Raw genomic sequence first — 7,136 nt, 5'->3', positions numbered from 1 at the left:
ACCACTGAGTTCTTCCTTCCCCACGGCCACTTCCCCCAAATTGAACTCCTCCGCTATCGCCACCACCGTCGCCCGTCGGCCACCAGGCGCTCTCCGCACACCCTCTAAGCCGCCCCCGACCCCGGATTCAACGCTGCCCCCGCCCCCGACCTCAACGCCGCCCCGGACGCCGCCCCTGACCCCGACCTCGATGCCGCCCTCCATCGCGCGCCCGAGCCCCGACCCCGACCTCGACGCCGCCTGCCCCTCTCTCGCTGTAGGCAACCGAGGTGAGCACGCCTGCTCCTCCCCCTCCCCTACCTCTACCTAGATAGGGTTCTTCAAATTTTAGTTGCATCAAATTAGTTAGGGTTCATCTATGGGTGGAAATGAATTGGATACAAATGCGGCTGGGATGTTTTCTTAGATGATCTTTTCTTAGATGATGAATAAACACTAGTGTAATGCATAATAAAACGAGCAAAATTTGACCACTTATTTCACTTTTTAAGTTGGATAATTGGAATATCCGCTACCACTTTCCACCCCTAGGTTCATCAAATTAGATGGTAATTAGGGCAGTAGTTCCTAGGTACTAATTAGTTAGTAAGAACTAGGTACTAATTAGGTACTAGTTTATTTTTATTTATACTAAGTTTATTTTTAGTAAGAACTAGTTGAATTAATAGAACTAGTTAGTAAGAACTTGTTGCTATTCATTTAGTTAAAGCAATTTTTCCCGCATCGACGTGGATGATGCCTATCCCGCATCCTCGTCGTCGAGTCGGCGGAGGACACCTGCGTCACCAGATGGGCCATGTCCAGGACTGGGCTCCGCCCGGGTGGTACTGGGAGGCGCTACCTACCGGGGGGCGCAGGTTGGTGAGGAGCTAGGCTGTCATTGACCCGAACCTTCTTTGGTGGCGGTCGCGTGGGCCAGTGATGGTCCAGAGGCTCGAGGACCCCGCGGAGGTGGTGCGTCACCGTGTCAGTGAGGAGGACGCGCACGTCCGTCGCTACTTGTTTGCGTTGGAGCACATGTTCTCCAATACCTGGCAGGTTCTCCAGGGATCTCACTGGAGCTATGATCCTGTGATGGTTCCTTGTCTGTGGGTGTCCACCGCCCGCGCCGATACCCGTCGTGCACTAGGGTTTTAGTTGTATTAGTGATGTTATATGTATGATACAATTCGGGATGTATTAGTGATAATATTCGACGATGTACAAATGCATGAGATGATTTACTTTTCCTTATTGAATGCATGCTAATTTGAGTCCTATAAGATATTTTGAAATGTATATCTTGTCTTTGCCTATGTTTTGTCGGAGTGTTGATTCATTTCCGTTCTGGCAAATTTCAGGCGCTCGATATGTCCTATTTTAGCAAAGGTCATGCCGGATTTTTCCGTGAATTTTGGCATGACTTGTGCCAAAATATGTAGGAAATATCGAGTGCCCCGGATTTGTGTGTTGAGTATCCTGGTAGTTGTCTTCGATCAATTTTCAGTTAATGTTTCAACTATGAACATAGGGAATGTCTGACGACGAAAAGGATTTCGGTATTTGCAAACACTGCAAAGACGAGCACGGCCTGTGCGGCGGAATCTTCCTAGATGATGATAGGCCTTCAGCAGCAAGCTGGACGAGAACTTCGAAGTGGATACAGTAAGTCACAATGACAAGTCTTTTTTCGTAATTAAGCATGACATCTGCTTCATTTGTTTCAACTTATAATTTATTTCCTTTACTATTCTACTAGCGTATCCCCTACCATGCAAGAGTTTTTGTATTGGATAAGATAGGTTTCAGTCGTACTACGGAGGTAAAGAAAGTTTACTTGAATATCGAGCATGGTTATATTTTCCACGCAAAAATTATACAATGCAGACGACTACACTTATTTTGGATGCAAAACATGGCGAGCACTATGCAAGACTTATGCATTTGAGCCTGATATGGTTATCACGTTTGATATTCGTCTGGAAGATGATATTGAAGGTAATACCAACATCTGGGTCGATGTGCAGACGCCTCCAGTTATACCATTATGTGAGTTTCTCAACCATATTTATGTCTTTGATATTGTTTATTCAAAAATAGTTGACAACTAATTTCTATTGTCAGCTTATTTCCGTTCAAGCAAACATGTCCAGCGCTTGGTAAACAGGACCTACTACTGTCCCGGGGCTGAACTAAACTGCGTGGAGCTAAGTCATTATGTTTCGTTGCTTGCGGATCTTGATACTATCAAGACAAATTTTCTTCCTGCACTTAGAAATGTTAGTACTGAAAATGTGCGACCAACAGTGTTCGTAATCAACTACGGTCACATCTATTTAGGAAAGATGGTAAGATTTTTACTATTTGTCCTCAGTGCATCTTTTCCATACATTATTTTTTAAGCTAAACTTCATTGCTAAGTATGTTACCATACAAAGTTCTTCAACAGAGACTCCCGATGAATCTTGTGCCTCATGGGATCGATACTAAAGGTACCATGAGTGTTGTTAGCTTATGGCCAAGATATCCTACAATGCACTTTAGTGCATTCAAGATTAGTGACGAACTCTTACAAGTACAAGACTGGACCAAATTTGTGATGGAGGAGCGCAGAGAAGTACTAGGGGGCAGCAATCAGAAACGTAGCCCATGATTAGGAGACATGTTCATCTGCATGCTCCAACTTGATGAAGGAGGAGAGCTACACATGTTTTATGTTATTTTACCTGAGAGAGAGAGAGCAGTAGGAGTGATTAGCTAGCTTTCCGTGAGTTTGAAGATGATGATGTGCTACACTATGACTATGATGATTAAATAGCTAGTGTGGTGGCAATGGCTATGATGATTATTATTAGCTAGTGTTAGTGGTGTTTAGATAGCTACCGCATCTAGTGTTGGTGGTGATTAGCTAGCTAGAATGAGTTTGAAGATGATTATGTGCTACACTATGACTATGGTGATTAAATAAATACTGTTGGTGGTAATGACTATGATGATGATTAGATAGCTTGTGTTGACGGATTAGATTCAAGTGGAGGCAACATGTGGTGGACATCGAAAGTACTACTTGTCCGAACTAGATCAAGTTTGGATTAGTAGTATACTTTTGACATGCACCACATATTGCCTCCACTTGTACCTAATTCACCTTCATTTGACACACTGTTATGGACATAATGATATAAACCTCATAATTGGTATTGTACCAAAATTTGTATAATGGTGTATAAATACACTAAAAAATAAAAATAAAAATAAAAAAGAATACTAGTAGCGGTGGATAGTAAACACGCTGCAACCAGCTAGAGTAGCAGCAGCGCGGGAGAGAAGAAGCGCTGCCGCTATATGTCTTAGCAGTAGCGCTTGTCACACGCGCTACTGCTAAGTAATAGCTGTAGCGCCTTCTTAGTAGCGCGGCAGCACGCGCTACTAGTGGGCTTGAAACCCGCGCTACTACTAGGGTTTTCCCTAGTAGTGTATGTGTGCGGTTCGAGCACCGCTGAGTCTGCGGCCTCCGCGACGGGGTTAAGCTTCCCGTCCTCGGACGACGCAGTCCGCTCCGGCTCTAGGGCCAGGGCAGTCACATGCGCTATCTCCTGTGTGCGTCCAAATGACAGATCTAGGTCATGTTCCTCGTGGTGGCCGGGGACAGCCGTCATGGGCTCGAATCCGTCGAAGATCAAGTCTCGGCGGATATCAGCCACACAATTTAGGCTTCCAAATCTGACCCGATGGCCAGGGGCATAGCTGTCGATCTGCTCTAGATGTCCAAACGAGTTGGCCTGCAGTGCGAAGCCGCCGAATATGAAGGTCTGTCCAGGGAGGAAGATCTCCCCCTGGATTGCATTGTTGTAGATGATTGATGGAGCCATCAAGCCTTCTGGTGACGAAGCAACGGAACTCTCAATGAAAGCACCAACGTCAGTGTCAAAACCGGCGGATCTCGGGTAGGGGGTCCCGAACTGTGCGTCTAGGGCTAATGGTAACAGGAGGCGGGGGACACAATGTTTACCCAAGTTCGGGCCCTCTCTACGGAGGTAATACCCTACTTCCTGCTTGATTGATCTTGATGAATATGAGTATTACAAGAGTTGATCTACCACGAGATCGTAATGGTTAAACCCTAGAAGTCTAGCCTATGAGGTTATGATTGTTGTGGCTAAACCCTAGGAGTCTAAACCCTCTGGTTTATATAGGCACCGAGGGGGACTAGGGTTGTACAAAGTCGGTTACAGAGAAATGAATCTACATATCCGAATCGCCAAGCTTTCCTTCCACGCAAAGGAGAGTCCCATACGGACACGGTACAAAGTCTTCTATCTGATATCTTCATAGTCCAACAGTCCGGCCAAAGTATATAGTCCGGCTGTCCGAGGACCCCTTAGTCCAGGACTTCCTCAGGTGGCGCCCCTTTCCCTAGTCCAATTCGGCCTCCTCCCTTGTGGGGGGTGCACCAGCCCCTTGTGGGCTGGTTAGCCTCCCTACCATGGCCCATATGGCCCATATCTTCCACCGAGGGGTGTGTGTGTGTTCCGGTAACCCTTCCAGTACTCCGGTTTGTAGCCGATACACTCTGGAACCCTTCCGGTGTCCGAATACCACCTTCCAATATATCAATCTTTACCTCTAAACCATTTTGAGACTTCTTGTCATGTCCGTGATCTCATCCGGGACTCCGAACAAACTGCGGTCACCAAAACACATAACTCATAATACAAATTGTCATCGAACATTAAGCGTGTGGACCCTACGGGTTCGAGAACTATGTAGACATGATCGAGACACATCCCGATCAATAACCAATAGCAGAACCTGGATGCTCATATTGGCTCCTACATATTCTATGAAGATCTTTATCAGTCAAACCGCACAACAACATATGTTGTTCCCTTTGTCATCGGTATGTTACTTGCCCGAGATTCGATCGTCGGTATCTTCATACCTAGTTCAATCTCGTTACTGGGAAGTTTGTTTACTCATTCCGTAGAGCTTCTTCCTGTAACTAACTCATTAGTCACATTGCTTGCAAGGCTTATAGTGATGAGCATTACTGAGAGGGCCCAGAGATACCTCTCCGATACATGGAGTGACAAATCCTAATCTCGATCTATGCCAACCCAACAAACACCTTCGGAGACACCTGTAGAGCATCTTTGTAATCACCCAGTTACGTTGTGACATTTGATAGCACACAAGGTGTTCCTCCGATATTCGGGAATTGCATAATCTCATAGTCAGAGGAACATGTATAAGTCATGAAAAAAGCAATATCAATAAAACTTATCGATCATTATGATAAGCTAACGGATGGGTCTTGTCCATCACATCATTCTCTAATGATGTGACCCCATTCATCAAATGACAACACATGTCTATGGTCAGGAAAGATAAGCATCTTTGATTAACGAGCTAGTCAAGTATAGGCATACTAGGGACACTTTGTTTTGTCTATGTATTCACACATGTACTAAGTTTCCGGTTAATACAATTCTAGCATGAATAATAGACATTTATCATGATATAAGGAAATATAAATAGGGCCATTTGCATTTCTGCCCCTAACTCGAACCACCTACTCAGATTTGCCCCTAATTTCAAAGCATGCTCAAACTTGCCCCTCTGCCGTTAAGGCACTACTCAAAAATGCACTTTCGTCTGCATGGAGCTACTCTATCTAATTGCTCCCACTTTCAATATGTATCTAGATTGAGACTCATAGTCATCTGGATTGGTGTAAAGCTTACATCGACGTAACTCTTTAAGACAAACTCTTTATCACCTCCATAATCGAGAAATACTTCCTTAGTCCTCTTAGGTAACTAAGGATAAATTTGACCGCTATACAATGATCCACTCCTGGATCACTATCGTACTGCCTTGCCAAACTCATAGCAAGGCACACAACTAGTCAGGTACATAGCATGACATAATTTATAGAACCTATGACTGAGGCATACAGAATGACTTCCATTCTCTTTCTATCTTCTGCTGTGGTCGGGCTTTGAGTCTTACTCAACTTTACACCTTGTAATACAGGCAAGAACTCCTTCTTTGACTGATCCATTTTGAACTCTTTCAAAATCTTGTCAAGGTATGTACTCATTGAAAAAATCTTGTCAAGCGTCTTGATCTATCTCTATAGATCTTGATGCCCAATATGTAAGCAGCTTCACCGAGGTCTTTCTTTGAAAATCTCCTTTCAAACTCTCCTTTATGCTTTCCAGAAAATTCTACATCATTTCCGATCATCAATATGTCATTCACATATACTTATCAGAAAGGCTGTAGTGCTCCCACTCACTTTCTTGTAAATACAGGCTTCACCGCAAGTATGTATAAAACTATATGCTTTGATCAACTTATCAAAGCGTATATTCCAACTCCGAAATTCTTGCACCAGTCCATAGATGGACTGCTGGAGCTTGCACACCTTGTTAGTACCTTTAGGATGGACAAAACCTTCTGGTTGCATCATATACAACTCTTCTTTAAGAAATATCCATTTAAGCAATGCAATTTTGACATCCATTTGCCAGATTTCATAAAATATGGTAATTACTAACATGATTTGGATGGATTTAAGCATCGCTACAGTTGAGATAATCTCATTGTAGTCAACATCTTGAACTTGTTGAAAACCTTTTGCGACAAGTCGAGCTTTGTAGATAGTAACACTACTATCAGCGTCCATCTTCCTCTTGAAGATCCATTTATTTTCTATGGCTTGCCGATCATCAGGCAAGTCCACCAAAGTCCACACTTTGTTCTCATACATGGATCCCATCTCAGATTTCATGGCCTCAAGCCATTGTGCGGAATCTAGGCTCATCATTGCTTCATCATAGTTCATAGGTTCATCATGGTCTAGTAACATGACTTCCAAAATAGGATTACCGTACCACTCTGGTGCGGACCGTACTCTGTTTGACCTACGAGGTTTGGTAGTAACTTGATCTGGAGTTTCATGATCATCATCATTAGCTTCATCACTAATTGGTGTAGGAATCACTGGAACTAATTTCTGTGATGAACTACTTTCCAATTTGGGAGAAGGTACAATTACCTCATCAGGTTCTACTTTCCTCCCACTCACTTCTTTCGAGAGAAAATCCTTCTCTAAAAAGGATCCATTCTTAGCAACGAATGTCTTGCCTTCG

The sequence above is a fragment of the Triticum dicoccoides genome, chromosome 1B (genome assembly GCF_002162155.2).
Source record: "Triticum dicoccoides isolate Atlit2015 ecotype Zavitan chromosome 1B, WEW_v2.0, whole genome shotgun sequence".
Classification (NCBI taxonomy): domain Eukaryota; kingdom Viridiplantae; phylum Streptophyta; class Magnoliopsida; order Poales; family Poaceae; genus Triticum; species Triticum dicoccoides.
Note: the sequence above shows the minus strand (reverse complement) of the source record.